The sequence below is a fragment of the Staurois parvus genome, unplaced genomic scaffold (assembly GCF_062004578.1).
Source record: "Staurois parvus isolate SC_StPar_1 unplaced genomic scaffold, SC_StPar_1.0 ptg000538l, whole genome shotgun sequence".
In the NCBI taxonomy this organism is placed as follows: domain Eukaryota; kingdom Metazoa; phylum Chordata; class Amphibia; order Anura; family Ranidae; genus Staurois; species Staurois parvus.
This window is the reverse complement of record NW_028318334.1, coordinates 3,365,606-3,381,524: the sequence shown is the minus strand read 5'-3', so window position 1 is coordinate 3,381,524 and position 15,919 is coordinate 3,365,606.

Sequence of the window (15,919 nt, the reverse complement as noted above, 5' to 3'; positions counted from 1 at the left end):
TCGCCATGCCTCTTATGAAGTACGTCGGACTGTCTACTTTGCAAAAAGGGGTCATTTGGGGGATATCTGTACTGTTCTGACATTCTTGGACCTCAAGAAATTAGATTGGCTGTCAGTACTTCAGGATTGATCAATATTCATATCTTTACCATAGTTTGTGAACTCTATAACTTTCCTACAAACTAAATAATACATCCTAATTTGGGTTATTTTCACCAAAGACATGTAGTAGAACACATCTTGGCATAAATTTATGCAGAACAATTATTTATTTTCAAACTTTTATAACAGAAACAAAGAAAAATGTGTTTGTTGGTCTTTTTTTGATAATTTAGCAAAAAATAAAAACCCCGGCGGTGATTAAATACCACCAAACGAAAGCTCTAGTTGTGTGAAGAAAATGATAAAATTTTATTTTGGGTACAATGTTGTATGACCGCGCCATTGTCATTCAAAGTGTGAGAGCGCTGAAACCTGAAAAATGGCCTGGGCAGGAAGGTGTAAAATTGCCTGGTATTCAAATGGTTAAAAAAGTCCCTGACCCTTTCCAAAAATCGCACCGGTTGAAAAACGCGGACATAGGAATTTCACTCATAGGAAATCATGTTAAATGGACTATAGTGCCTTTCTACGAAACGCACCGCAAACCGTTTAGGTGTGAACCTAGCCTAAGAAGCTGATTGGCTACCATGCACACCTGCACCAGATTTTGGACTCTCCAGTTTTAGTAAATCAAACCCATAGTATGTATCTTCTGAATTAAAAAAAAAAACAAACCTGTTTATCCACATTTTTTGATTACAGTTCTGCTATAACACCAAGGGCAGGAAATTCAACTCACAGAAGGCCGAGGCTGACTGAGAGATCGGAATCACACCTCTCCGCCTCTTTACTGGTTCTAGGGGCTCATCACTGGCACATTGCAGAAAACGGGATTTGCAGCTCAATACTCTGTCCAAAACAAACAACAAAGGTTTTGGCCAACCACTTTCAATCACCATAGCAACAGCCAGGGGGGTTAATGTCAGTTAGCAAAATGGGTGGGACAAGATTGTCCTGTAGAAAAGGTGCTATTTGACCACTATGCCATAAAATGCCTGAAGTCACCTTCCCTGTTCCACTTGTCTAACTGGCTGGCAAAGCCCACTGAAATCTGAAAGATCTCAGCAATCTACTTTCTTCCTCCAGAGGACAGCACCCAGGCATGCTAATTGGGCACTCAGGCGTGACAATTAGCTCCTCAAGCTTTGACCCCTCAATGTTAGGTACAGGGCCATCTTCAATATTGATTGGACCCTGAGCAAACAACCCCCCCCCCATTGCAATTTCGCTCTCCATCTGCTCTGAGACAAACAAATAGCAGCTAGACTCAAAATCAGTTTACTGCGGTAGATCAGGCAGCGATTGTGACTGGTTGCTAGAGGTGGCAGCATATGATTACTGCTCACTGACTGGTTGCTAGAGGTTTTAGCACACACTACAGCTCACTGGTTGCTAGAGGTTACAGCACATCCTTACGGCTCACTGTTTGGCTGCTATAAGTTACTGTGCATCATTACCACTTACTTATTGGTTGCTAAAGGTTACAGCACATCATTACAGCTCACTGATTAGTTGCTATAGGTTACTGTGCATCATTAACACTTACTCATCAGCTGCTAAAGGTTACCGCACATCATTACAGCTCACTGATTGATAACCTATGCACCCCAAACCTCCTCCAACCTCTCCACTCCAATCCCTCCACCTTAACTCTACATGCCTGCTCTGCTCATCTGAGCTCCCTCCTTGCTCACCTCTGCACCCCAAACTAATTCCTTCTCTGCCTACCTCTGCACACCCCACCCACACCACTTTGCTTACCTTTGCAGGCTAATGGCAGGCTCAATGACCACAGTCGCATGCAGGACTTTTAAGCATGTCTCTGTTTACCTCCCCAGTGGGCAGTATTTAGCAGAGGTGCTGGTGGATGGTACCTCAGGGGGGCATGATATACATATGGATGCTGCTGCTATTTATAAGTGAATGCCGGTTATTTACATGTGAATGCTGGCATGATCTGGGTCATCTGTACACTGCAATAGGGCAGAGCACTGACAGCACTTCACACTATGATATCGGGACACAGCACAGGAGAAAGACATCAAGGGATAAGGGTATGTAAATCAGGAAATTTGGCAAATATGGGCATCTGCTTAGGGCAATACAAAAATGACTGTAAAGTGCACTGTCCCATGTAATGTGCCCTGTCCCATGTAAAGTGCCCTGTCCCATGTTGTTGTAAATATTAAAAGATACCGTATTTTTTGCCGTATAAGACGCACTTTTTCTTCCCCAAAACTGGGGGGGAAATGTCAGTGCGTCTTATAAGGCAAATATGGAGCGGCCGGTCCGGTATTTCCACCGCGGCCGTGTCAGAATACCGGGCCGGCCGCTCAGCTCTGAAGCGGGACCTTACCTGTTCCTCTATCCAGCGGCGTGCTGTCTTCCCGGCTTCTGTAGTGTGGGCACTGGGCATGACAGCTGGGTGCCCAGTGCGCATGCGCGAGAAGCGATGCGCTTTGTGAATGGTAAGGCAGTACCTGGGACACATGACAGATCCCAGAAGCCGCCGGACCAATCACAAAGTGCAAGTGCTTCTCGCTCATGCGCACTGGGCACCCGGCTGTCATGCCCAGTGCCCACACTACAGAAGCCGGGAAGACAGCGCGCGGCTGGATCGAGGAACAGGTAAGATCAAACAAAAACTCTGCGGCAGTAAGAGCGGGTACCTGTCAAATTCAGGTACCCGCTCCCCACTTCCCCAAAGGTCAGCAGTCATCTGTACTGTCCGCAGTCTCTGGTCATCCCTGTGCTGTCCGCAGTCTCTGGTCATCTCCTGTACTGTGTCTGCAGTCCATTAGTTCAGAATTTTTTTTTACCTGTTTTCTGCCTCTAAAACCTAGGTGCGTCTTATGGTCAGGTGCGTCTTATACGGCGAAAAATACGGTACTTCACATCAAACATGGAGATCCAGCCCTTCTCCGGATGACCAGGGTGTATTTATATATGTACTATTCCCGCAGCAACCAATAGTCATTTTCCAGAGAGATGCATTTATTTGGATAAAGATATTTGTTACAGATGACAGAAATCCAGCTGAATATTTGTAAATGTTACAATGAACAACAGCCCTCAAAGTCCCATTCCAGATACTTCATATCAAGCATAGAGATACTACACCGCCCAGCATATGTCCGATCTATCATATGCACCTAGGTAACTTCCATGCATGCAATAATGTGAATTATGATCTCTACCTGTCACCTTGGTTTTGTCACCCGTATCCTGACCTATGCTCTGTCCCAGGTATCCTCACTTGTGCTCTGACCCCTTTGCATTCTATCCTGTGTTCTGTCACCTTTGTATTCTATCTTGTGTTCTGTGTCCTGTGTTAATATACACATTTTCCCCATTTAGTACAATGACAAGCACTCTGACCACTTTTATTAGCATGTTTGATCTTATGTGTCTAGACCTAGAATAGCTGTATGCATAGCTTTTAATTAAAAAGTTAGATACTACTTGTCTTGTTTATCGCAAATCTGCTCTCTTAAACAATAAACAAGCACATCATGAATATTTAAGACTTTTCCAAATCTATTTGCAACTAACCTGCTCTTAAACTTCTCCTGACTCTTCATATATTTACCCAAAACAGGTTAACCCAATGCAACAAAGGGAAGGTAATTACCTCCTACATAGATTAACATAGTAAGGAGTCCTTTTGGTGTGTAAAGTGGTCTTATCACTGAACATTGTGTTTCGATGTCTTCAATACATATACATATACAGTATATTGCACACAATATACTACACATGTAATGTGCCTTGTCCCATCTAAAGTGCCCTGTCCCAAGTAATGTATCATGTCCCATGTAATGTGCTGTTTCCTATGTAAAGTGCTCTGTACCATGTAATGTACGCTGTCCCGTGCAATGTGCCGTTTCTCATGTAAAGTGCTCTGTCCCATGCAGTGTGCCCTGTCCCATGTAATATGCCCTGTACCATGCAATGTGCTCTGTCCCATGTAATTTTCCCTGTCCCATATAATGTGCTCTGTGCCCTGTCCCATGTGATGTGCCCTGTCTCTTGTAATGTACCCTGTTTCAAGTAATGTGCTTTGTCCCATGTAATGTGCCCTATCCCATGTACTGTGCCTTGTCCCATGTAAAGTACTCTGTCCCATGTAAAGTGTCATATGCCATGAAATGTGCCCTGCCTCATGTAATGTGCCTTGTCCCATGTAAGGTGCTCTGTCCCGTGTAATGTGCCCTGTCCCGTGTAATGTGCTGTTTCCCATGTAAAGTGCCCTGTCCCATGTAATGTGCTGCCCCATGTAATGTGCCCTGTCCCATGCTCTGTGTACTGTGCTTTGTCCCATGTAATCTGCCTGTCCCATGCTATGTGCTCTGTTGTTTTTAATGTGGTCTGTCCCATGTAATGTGCTCTGTGCTCTGTCTCATGTAATGTGCTTTGTCCTATGTAATGTGTCCTGTGCTCTATCCCATGTAAAGTGCTATGTGCCCTGTCCCATGTAATGTTCCCTTTCCCTTGTAATGTGCCCTGTCCCATGCTATGTGCCCTGTACTCTGTCCCATGAAATGTGCCCTGGCTCTATGTAATGTGCCTTGTTCTCATGTAATGTGCCCTGCCTCCATGTAATGTTCCCTGCTCTTGTGTAATGTGCCCTGTTCCCACATAATGTGTCCTGCCTCCAAATAATGTGCCCTGTTTCCAAATAGTGTGTTCTGACTCCATGTAATGTGCCCTACTCCAACATAATGTGCCATGCCCCCCTGTAATCAGGGGCGTATTTACCACAAGGCAAACAAGGCACTTGTCTAGGGTGGCATTTTTTAGGGGGCAGCACCTTCCCCCAGAAAAAGGGATGACAGAAGGCATATGCGCACCATGGGAACCCGGTGGGATCCGAGAGAGGCTGCTGGCTGCTTGATGGTGTATGAAGAGCCTGACTTTAATTCCCGGGGATGTCCGGATTTGTGAAGATGAGTGTCTTTTCTCTCTATTGCAGGAAGGGGGGTGGTGTAGTGGAAGGCTCTATCAGGTGGGGGGTAGGGGTATTGTTGGTCAATGTCAGGTTCTCTCCGCTGGAGGGGGAAGGGGGGGGGGGTGTTGGTCAGTGTCTGTGAGGGCAGATTATTTTTGTGTGTGTTGCCTAGGGCAGCACAACACCTAAATACACCACTGCCTGTAATGTGCCCTGCTCTTGTGTAATGTGCCTTGCTTTCATGTAATGTGCCCTGCTCTTGTGTAATGTGCCTTGCTTCCATGTAATGTGCTCTGCTTCCCCCTCATGTAGTGTGCCCTCCTGAGCCCCCCCCCACACACACATACTGTTTATCCCAAGTGGGACCCAGAATGGAGCATCTCTGCAGAAAGAGAAAGTTTCACATTAACCTCTTGCCGACCGCGCATAGCCGAATGACGGCTTCACCGCGGCCGGCCAGTTCTGAGTGGACGTCATATGACGTCCTCCCAGAACGCGCTCTCCTGCGCGCCCCAGGGGACGCGCACCCGGCGATCTCCGTGATCGCTGTGTCCTACGGACACAGCTGATCACGTGATGTGGTGAAAGGCCGATCCCACCGGCCTTTTACCACGTGATCAGCGGTGTCCAATGACACGCTGATCACAGGGAAATGCAAGTGCCGGTTCTCGGCTGCACTTTCCTCACGCTGTCAGATTGTGAGGAAAGTACTGCCGAGAACCGGCAGTTGTCAGAGCGGGGATCGGCACCGATCATCAGGGCACTGATGATCGGTGCCCTGATGATCGGTGCCCAGCAGTGACACCCGCAAGTTCCGCCCAGCAGTGCGCCCACTAGCCCCGCCCACCCGTTCCCAGCAGTGCCCCCACCTGTGCCACTCTGCAGTGCCACCTACCTGTGCCCAGAAGTGCCACCTAAATGTGCCCAGCAGTGCCACCCACCTGTGCCCACCCACCAGTGCAGCCCAGCAGTGCTGCCAGTCAGTGCCACCAGTCAGTGCCCAGGGGTTGTGCCAGCCAGTGCCCAGAAGTGATGCCAGTCAGTGCCGTCTATCAGTACCCATCATCAGTGTCACCTATCAGTGCCGCCTATCAGTGCTGCATATCAGTGCCGCCTATCCGTGACCCCTAATTAGTGCTGTCTATCAGTGCCGCCTATCCGTGCCACCTCATTAGTACTGCCTATCAGTGCCCTTTAGTGCTGCCTATCAGTGCCGCCTATCAGTGCCGCCTCATCAACGCAAATCAGTGAAGGAGAAAAAATACCTGTTTGAAAAATTTTATAAAAGAAACAAATAAACTTTTTTTTTTTTTCAAATTTTTTGCACATTTTTTAATTTATAGCGCAAAAAGTAAAGCGCCCAGTGGCGATTAAATACCACCAAAAGAAAGCTCTATTTGTGAGAAAAAAATGATCAAAATTTCATATGGGTACAATGTTGCATGACCGCGCAATTGTCAATCAAAGTGCGGCAGCGCTGAAAGCTGAAAATTGGCCTGGTAAGGAAGGGGGTATAAGTGCCTGGTAGGCAAGTGGTTAAATAGGTACATTTTAATATGTATTTTTTAATTTAATGCTGTTTCTAAAAATAATTGTTATTATGCACAGCTTGCCGATCATACCAATGTTCCAAGAGCTGTAGATGTGAACAGTATTTTAGGGGTGCCCCGAGATCTGAAGCATTTTGCCAGGGGTTCCTCAAAGGTGAAAAGGTTGAGAAACACTGGCCTAAGGCATTACCCCAGTTTTGAGGGACAGGGGACCTCAGCGCTGCTGTGTCTGGCAACATTAAGAGCCTGTCATGTAACCATTCTGGAGCTCCACCCATCAGCCCACCAGTCAATGAGGAGTGATGTTGCATCTGCGCACATCACCCCTCCCATCCACGGAACAGTATTATCAGTGCTGGGCCTACAAGGAGGGGCGCTCCACAGGACAGCGTTTTCAGTGCGTCAGATGAGGGGTTAGTGGAGTCACAGCAGTGCGGCAGTTGGCATCTCATGTCTCGGCCTGTGGTTGGTATGTACCATATTTGCTCTGTCAGCCTTCAGAGGATACAAACCTGTAACTGACTTTTTTCCATTCTTCCAGAAGCGCATTTGTGAGGTCAGGCACTGATGTCGCACAAGAAGGCCTGGCTCATAGTCTCCACTCTAATTCATCTCAAAGGTGTTCTATCAGGTTGAGGTCAGGACTCTGTGCAGGTCAGTGAAGTTCCTCCACCCCAAACTCATCCATGTCTTTATGCACCTTGCTTTGGGCACTGGTGCGTGTTGGAGCAGGAAGGGGCCATCCCCCAACTGTTCCCACAAAGCTGGGAGCATGAAATTGTCCAAAATGTCTTGGTATTCTGATGTCTTAATAGTTCCCTTCACTGGAACTAAGGGGCCAAGCCCAACCCCTGAAAAACAACCCCACACCATAATCCCCCCTCCACCAAACTTTATACTTGGCACAATGTAGTCAGGTAAGTACCGTTCTCCTGGCAACTGCCAAACCCAGACATGTTCATCGAATTGCCAGACAAAGAACTGTGATTGGTCACTCCAGAGAACACATCTCCACTGCTCTAGAGTCCAGTGGTGGTGTGCTTTATACCACTGCATCTGATGCTTTGCATTGCACTTGATGATGTAAGGCTTGGATGCAGCTGCTCGGCCATGGAAACCCATTCCATGAAGCTCTTTACGCACGGTTGTGCTAATCTGAAGGCCACACCAATTTTGGAGGTCTTTAGCTATTGACTCTGCAGATAGTTGGCGATTTTTGCACACTGTGCGCTTCAGTATGCACTGACCCCGATCTGTCATTTTACGTGGCCTACCACTTCGTGGCTGAGTTGCTGTCAGGGATCTCCTCGATCCCCGCCGCGTTGGGCCCGGCGCAGGCGCACTGCTCCACCCAGTACACGGGCACTAGGTCCGGGCCGGCCGCGGCGTTCGAGTTCGCGCATGCGCAGTAGAAGCCGCGGCCGCTCGCTGGGCTCCAATGGCAGCGCAGGGCGGGATATTTAAAGGTCCCTGAGCTGTCATTTTGTTGCCTTCTGGTCTTACCTGCTTCCTGTGTTCCTGTACCTGTGCCTAGTAAGTTATTGACCCGGATTACTCTTGACCTTGCTGATTTCTCCTGCCCAGACCCTTGCTTGCCTGACCTCTCTCCCTGGATGCCCCTTATTAGATCTGACCTCCTGTTGCTGACCTGGCGTGTGACCCGACGATTCTCTGCCTGCTCCCTTGTACCTTACCGTCCTCTACATTACCGACTCGGCCTGTCTGACTACGCACTTGCTCAGCCATCCATCCATCCATCCCATCGGGGTCACCCGACCTCCTCACATCTGGCTCTCCCTGGTTGGAACCCCTGGCGAACACCACTACCACTGACAGGTGTGCTCAGTAGAGGCGACCTGGTCTCGGGGTACTACAAGTCCATCCCCACCATCAGGGGCCCTGGTGAACAAGTACCCTGGGGCTTAGACTCCGCACTCTGGGCACGCCTGACCAGTGGAGTGCTAGTGGTGCCGCTCGGCGGTCCCTCACAGTACCAGAAGGCCATGACTGAGCCTCGAGGAGGACTCTCCCCGTTGGACGAGGTTTGCAGGCACCTGGCTACCCTGACGCAAGCTGTAAACACATTACAGGACAGATGTCTGCAGATCGAAAATCGGTTTCAGGCCTGCACCATATCTGTTCCTGTTTCACAGGCCCCGGCTCCTGTACCACCGGTCGCAGCAGCCCACGAGCCGGCCCCTGGGCCTCCCACATCACTCCCTATGGCGGAACCCCGAGTACCCTTACCCGAGCGCTTCCATGGGGATCGCACACGCTTTCGGTCATTCCGTGACCCCTGTCTGCTCTATTTTGAACTACAGCCACGGACCTTTTTGACAGAATCAGTGAAAGTGGGGTTTGTTGTCTCCCTGTTGCAGGGTGAACCCCAAGACTGGGCCCACCGACTAAGGGGAAACAATGACCCTCACCTGGTTACGGTCGACAGCTTCTTTAACGCTATGGCCATCCTATATGATGACCCACAACGGGCAGCCTCGGCCGAGGCCACACTATACGCACTCCGACAAGGTCGGCGGGCGGCTGAGGAATACGCCTCTGACTTTAGGCGCTGGATGGGTGACACTCGTTGGAACGAGTTCTCACTTTTGCACCAGTTTCGTATGGGCCTATCAGAGGCTCTGAAAGACGAGCTCGCCCGGGTGGAGGTGCCCGAGACATTAGAGGACTTGATTGCACTCACCATCAAAATTGACCGTAGAATACGGGAGCGCAGATTGGAGAGGTCTGGTCAGGGTCGCGGAAATCCCTGGGGGTCATTTCAGGGATCCAGTCAACATACTAGGCCAAGCATCCAGAACCTGCCGTTTGAAGATGCTCCCGAACCCATGCAGCTAGGCCTGGCTCAGCCTAAACTATCGCCTGAGGAACGCCAGCGCAGACGCTCCCAGAATCTGTGCCTGTACTGCGGCGAAGCTGGTCACATGGTGCGTTCCTGCCCGCAGAAACTGAGTAAGTTCACCTCATCTTCATTATCTGTTGGCAATATGAATCCGTCCCAGTACTTAGTTGTTCCCCTCTCCTTTCAGCTTTCAGAAAGGACCGTGGAGGTGACGGCCATAGTTGATTCGGGGGCATGCAGCTGTTTTGTGGATATCAATTTTGCTCACCAGCAGGGTATTTCCCTCCGCCCAAAGGAGAAGGGGTTTCACATCTTTTTGGCTGATGGTTCCCGGATTAAGTCAGGAGTAGTTAACCAGGAGACCCCTTCCATTGTGACTTCCATTGCCGGTCAGCACCGGGAACTCCTCCGCCTGGATGCTATTGCATCACCCCTTTTCCCAGTCATTCTGGGGCTCCCTTGGTTGCGGGCCCATAACCCCCAAATTGACTGGGAGACTGGGGTTGTCTCGTTCCCTTCCCCATATTGTCGGGAACTGTGTCGAACTTCGGGCCCGGAGGTCCCCCAGGTCCTCCTGTGCTCTGAAGGGGATGACAGCCTAAAACAAGTGATTCCTGCAGCCTACCATAAGTTTCTTGATGTGTTCAGTAAACGGGGAGCAGATGCTCTACCCCCCCACCGCCCATATGACTGTCCTATTGATCTGTTGCCCGGTTCTGAAATTCCGTTCGGGCGAATTTTTCCCCTTTCTGAGCTAGAATTAGGGGCCCTGAAGGACTATATTGAGGATAGCCTCCGAAAGGGATTCATCCGTCCCTCCACTTCCCCAGCAGGTGCAGGGATCTTCTTTGTAGAAAAGAAGGACAAGACTTTGAGGCCATGCATTGACTATCGGGAGCTGAATAGGGTCACCATTAAAAATCGTTACCCATTACCACTGGTACCTGAATTATTCCAGAGCCTAAAAGCTGCAGTAGTGTTTACCAAGTTGGACTTAAGGGGAGCCTACAATTTGGTTCGCATAAGGGAGGGGGATGAGTGGAAGACGGCCTTCCGCACCCGTTTCGGCCATTTTGAATACCTAGTCGTGCCTTTCGGGTTGTGCAATGCGCCAGCCACCTTCCAGCACTTTGTAAACGACATCTTTAGGGACTTCCTGGACATCTTTGTCATCGTCTATTTAGATGACATTTTGATTTTTTCATCCTCCCTGGGGGAGCACAGGGTACATGTAACAAAGGTGTTGGGGCGGTTGCGGCAGCACGGGTTGTACGCTAAAGCAGAGAAATGCTGCTTTGAGCAGGCTAGCGTTACATTTCTGGGTCTGATTATCTCCACCACGGGGGTCGCGATGGACCCTCAGAAGGTCTCAGCGATCCTAGATTGGCCTGAACCCACGGACAGGAAAGGTGTCCAACGTTTTATTGGGTTCGCAAATTTCTACCGGAAGTTCATCAAGAACTTCTCGGGTCTGGTCTCCCCCATCACTCAGTTAACCAAGCTTGGGACGCGATTCAGATGGACGCCCGAGGCACAGGAAGCTTTTGAAGCACTAAAAAGGTTATTTACCTCGGCACCCATTCTGGGTCATCCCGACGCCTCCCTGCCCTACATCTTAGAAGTAGATGCATCTGAAAACGCGGTTGGCTCCATCCATTCCCAGCGGAAGGGCGCCAAGGAATTACTTCACCCAGTAGCATTCTTTTCACGGAAACTTACCCCTGCGGAGAGGAACTATGACATTGGGGATCGCGAGCTACTGGCTATCAAAACCGCCTTAGAAGAATGGAGGTACCTGCTGGAAGGTGCCTCCCATCCCATCCTGATATTCACGGACCACAAGAACCTGGAATATCTAAGGACGGCCAAACGTCTACGCCCACGACAAGCAAGATGGGCATTGTTTTTCTCGAGGTTCCAGTTCCACATCACATACAGGCCCGGCTCGAAAAACACGAAGCCTGACGCGTTGTCGCGCATGTACGAGGACACCAAGGAGATTCCAATGCCCGACACTATTCTTCCTGCAGGAAATTTCTTGGCCCTTCAGACAAACCTTCGCTCCGAGATCCTGAGAGCGTCCACAGCAATGTCCACCCCCGATGGGGCCCCCCTCCAGAACAAGGAGGGACTCCTATGGAGGGAGGACCGGATTGTGGTGCCGGAGGATGCCCGAACCTTAGTCTTGGGACATTGCCATGACCATCCACTGGCAGGACATTTCGGGCCGGTCAAGACCCTGGAACTTCTCCGACGTTCCTTCTGGTGGCCGGACATGGCCAAGGATTGTAAGAACTACGTGGGCTCCTGTGCCATCTGCCAGCGGAACAAGCCTTCAAGAAATAAGGCGTGGGGCCTGCTACGTCCATTGCCCATCCCTGAACGGCCCTGGATCTCCATGGACTTCATAGTCGAGCTTCCACCTTCACTGGACCACACAGCAATTCTCGTGGTTGTGGACCGCTTGTCCAAGATGGCCCATTTCATCCCTTTACGGAAGACTCCATCAGCAGCCGAGACGGCGCAAGTCTTTATTCGAGAGATCGTTAGACTGCATGGGGTTCCCGAAGACATCGTCTCGGACCGAGGGGTGCAGTTTACCTCGCGGTTTTGGAGGGCATTGTGCAAGGCCCTGGATATCAAGCTGTCCCTTTCCTCGGCATTTCACCCTCAGACCAATGGCCAGACCGAAAGGACCAATCAGACCCTGGAGCAATACCTTCGATGCTACACATCATTCTCTCAGGACGACTGGGTGCCACTCCTCCCTTTGGCAGAATTCGCATACAACAACGCTTGCCATTCAGCAACTGGGCAGTCCCCGTTCTTCGCCAACTATGGGTTTCATCCTGTCTTCCTCCCGGACTTGGTCCCGGAATGCCCGATTCCAGCGACACAGGATGCACTGACCTTCTTCACCTCCAACAATAGGAAACTACAGGAAGCCATCCGTCAAGCCCAAGAAGACTACAAGAGGGCTTTTAATAGGAAGCGAAGAGGGGATCTGGTGTTGCAGCCCGGAGAGAAGGTTTGGCTGGCTACGTCAAACTTGAGGATGCTCTGCCCGTCAAAGAAGTTGGGACCTAAATTTATAGGCCCTTTTTGCATCAAACGGATGGTCAATGAGGTGGCCTATGAACTTGTTCTCCCTGAGACACTCAAGATCCACCCGGTCTTCCACGTGTCCCTGTTGAAACCAGTAGTCCCTGATGCCTTCCCGGAACGGGAATCCAGGCCCCCGGAGGCCGTAACGGTTGAAGAGGAAGAAGAATTCGAGGTGGAGGCAATCTTGAAGTGCCGACGAAGGGGGGGCCAGACCCAATTTCTCATCAAGTGGAAGGGCTACGGCCCTGAGGACAATTCGTGGGAACCAGCCCATAATGTCCATGCACCTAAGCTTGTCCGGGGGTTTCTTTGTGATCACCCGTGGTGGAGAGATCGGGTGGGCATCCGGAGGTTGCCCGTAGGGGGGGGGCAATGTCAGGGATCTCCTCGATCCCCGCCGCGTTGGGCCCGGCGCAGGCGCACTGCTCCACCCAGTACACGGGCACTAGGTCCGGGCCGGCCGCGGCGTTCGAGTTCACGCATGCGCAGTAGAAGCCGCGGCCGCCCGCTGGGCACCAATGGCAGCGCAGGGCGGGATATTTAAAGGTCCCTGAGCTGTCATTTTGTTGCCTTCTGGTCTTACCTGCTTCCTGTGTTCCTGTACCTGTGCCTAGTAAGTTATTGACCCGGATTACTCTTGACCTTGCTGATTTCTCCTGCCCAGACCCTTGCTTGCCTGACCTCTCTCCCTGGATGCCCCTTATTAGATCTGACCTCCTGTTGCTGACCTGGCGTGTGACCCGACGATTCTCTGCCTGCTCCCTTGTACCTTACCGTCCTCTACATTACCGACTCGGCCTGTCTGACTACGCACTTGCTCAGCCATCCATCCATCCATCCCATCGGGGTCACCCGACCTCCTCACATCTGGCTCTCCCTGGTTGGAACCCCTGGCGAACACCACTACCACTGACAGGTGTGCTCAGTAGAGGTGACCTGGTCTCGGGGTACTACAAGTCCATCCCCACCATCAGGGGCCCTGGTGAACAAGTACCCTGGGGCTTAGACTCCGCACTCTGGGCACACCTGACCAGTGGAGTGCTAGTGGTGCCGCTCGGCGGTCCCTCACAGTTGCTCTTGTTCCCAGTTGCTTCCACTTTGTAATAATACCACTAATAGTTGACTGTGGAATATTTAGTTGCAAGGAAATTTCATGATCAAATCAAAATCTCTGTGAATCCCCAAAGAAAAGTAAATCTTTCAGCCTTGAAAGTGAAAATATCATAAACCTTTTCTACAAACCTTCACCAAAAACTCAAATCCTGCCCCACATTCATAATATATCAAAATGTCCACAATACAAAGTCCAAAATTGTCCACACTATCCAATCTTCCAGCTGTGATAAATATCCGATTCGTCACTCCAATCCAAGATACCTCAAAAAAATTTAAACTAAATATAGTGCATTATCTTTCAAATAATATAGTATTATGTGATATCATGCAAAAGCACTAGTGATATAAAACATAAAATAAGCAATAATATAAAATCAACATGTGAAGTTAAAAGAATCCACACAACTCAACTGATATAGTGAGATAATCACTCCAATAAGTGAAATATAACAAATCCAAAGTATATAGCCAGTGATAAAGTGTACTAGACCAAATAGGTGCCACCACTCTGCGTTAGGATAACATGCTATTACCCTCTTTCAGCTTGCACAGGCGTTTCACAAATCCCCACATGCCAGATGGCTTTCCTCTTATGGGAGTATGCAGTGGGATCCCCCGTTCCTCACAAGGCAGAGAAGAGAAGACTCAGTGGAGTATATACATGAAATTCAAACATTTATTATCCGCTTACATATGAGGAAAAAAACGTCCATCCAATGCAGAAACCACATCCAAGATGGCCACGCTGCTTCTTCCGGTTTTGCGTCTGACGTCACGACTCTGACGCGTTTCGTCACTTCCGACTTTTTCTCAAGGGATCCGGACGTCCAGACGGCGATTCTACTTATCCTTCTCAAACTCCGCCAGCTCTCCGTACTCTCCTTGGAGTATGGTACGGTCCACCCGGGTATATTCCCAAGGAAAGTACACGCTGCTCTTTATGTCATACAAAGAGACGGTCTGAGGCTGAGAGGAGAGAGACGATGAAAACAGAGAATTAGTGTGGCCCCGCCCATGAAGCGGATTGGTCTTTGGGAGTGTGGTAGGCGACCCTGAAAGGGCAGCATGCAGAAATGCCAATGGGACTGCAGCTAAAATAGAGGGGAAGACAGCACATACACCTGCGCTGCAGCCAGTGTGACAGAGTGTTGTCATCCTATAACAGGAAGTGCCTAAACAAGCACATTCATAGGAAGGTTGGGTCACCAGGTATTACTTTTAAGTGCCAGTTCACATATATGCATATTGAATGCAGTTTGAACCGCATCCACGCATGACGTGAAATAACATTGCTTCCTATGGTGCCTGTTCACATATGTCTGGTGAACTGGCAGTGCGGATTCAATGCGGTTTTAAAAAGAGTCCTATCCGATTTCTGAGCAGTGCGGTCCGGTTCAGGTGCGGATTACAGGCTATTGACTTCTATGGGAACCATTTCTAAACCGCACATGTCATCAGTTGTGAACAAGATCAAATCCTGACCTGAACCTGTCCTGAACCTGATGTAAACCTGACCTGAACTGCTAACAACTACTGTATCCATTAGCTGTGAAACCTGAGCTTCAATCTGCACCGCACATGTGTGAATCAGTACTAATAAAATTGGCCAGCACAGTGGCTAAGTGGTTAGCACTTCCGCCTGGCAGCACTAGGGATGTCGGTTTGAATCCCAACCATGGCACTACCCAGCAGCACTATGGATGTTGGTTTGAATCCCAACCATGTCACTACCTGAACAGTGTTTGCATGTTCTCCCTGTGCCTGTGTGGGTTTCCTCTGTGTATTCCAGTTTCCTCCCACAGTCCAAAGACATGCTAGTAGTTTAATTGGCTCCTGTCAATATTGGCCCTAATATGTGTACAATATATATGAATGTGAGCTAGGGACCTTAGATTGTAAGCTCTTTGAGGGCAGGGACTGATGTGAATGTATAATATGTATACAGTACATAAAGTGCTGCATAAATTGATGGAACTACATAAAATAAAAGCTACAGATGTAAAAATATTGAAAATAGGTTTCAACATAAATTACAGGCCACGTATATTCTTTCAACTGATTTTTGTACATTTGGTTCCAAATTAGTTTTACTTTTATACTATTCATCCTATGCTTAGTATATTTTACAATTATAATGTATGCAGTTAGTTTCAGGATGATGCCAACCAGGTGCTTTCAAGAATTCCAGGAAAAAAAACATTTTTTTCCCATGCAGTGGGGATGTGTCCACAATGCATG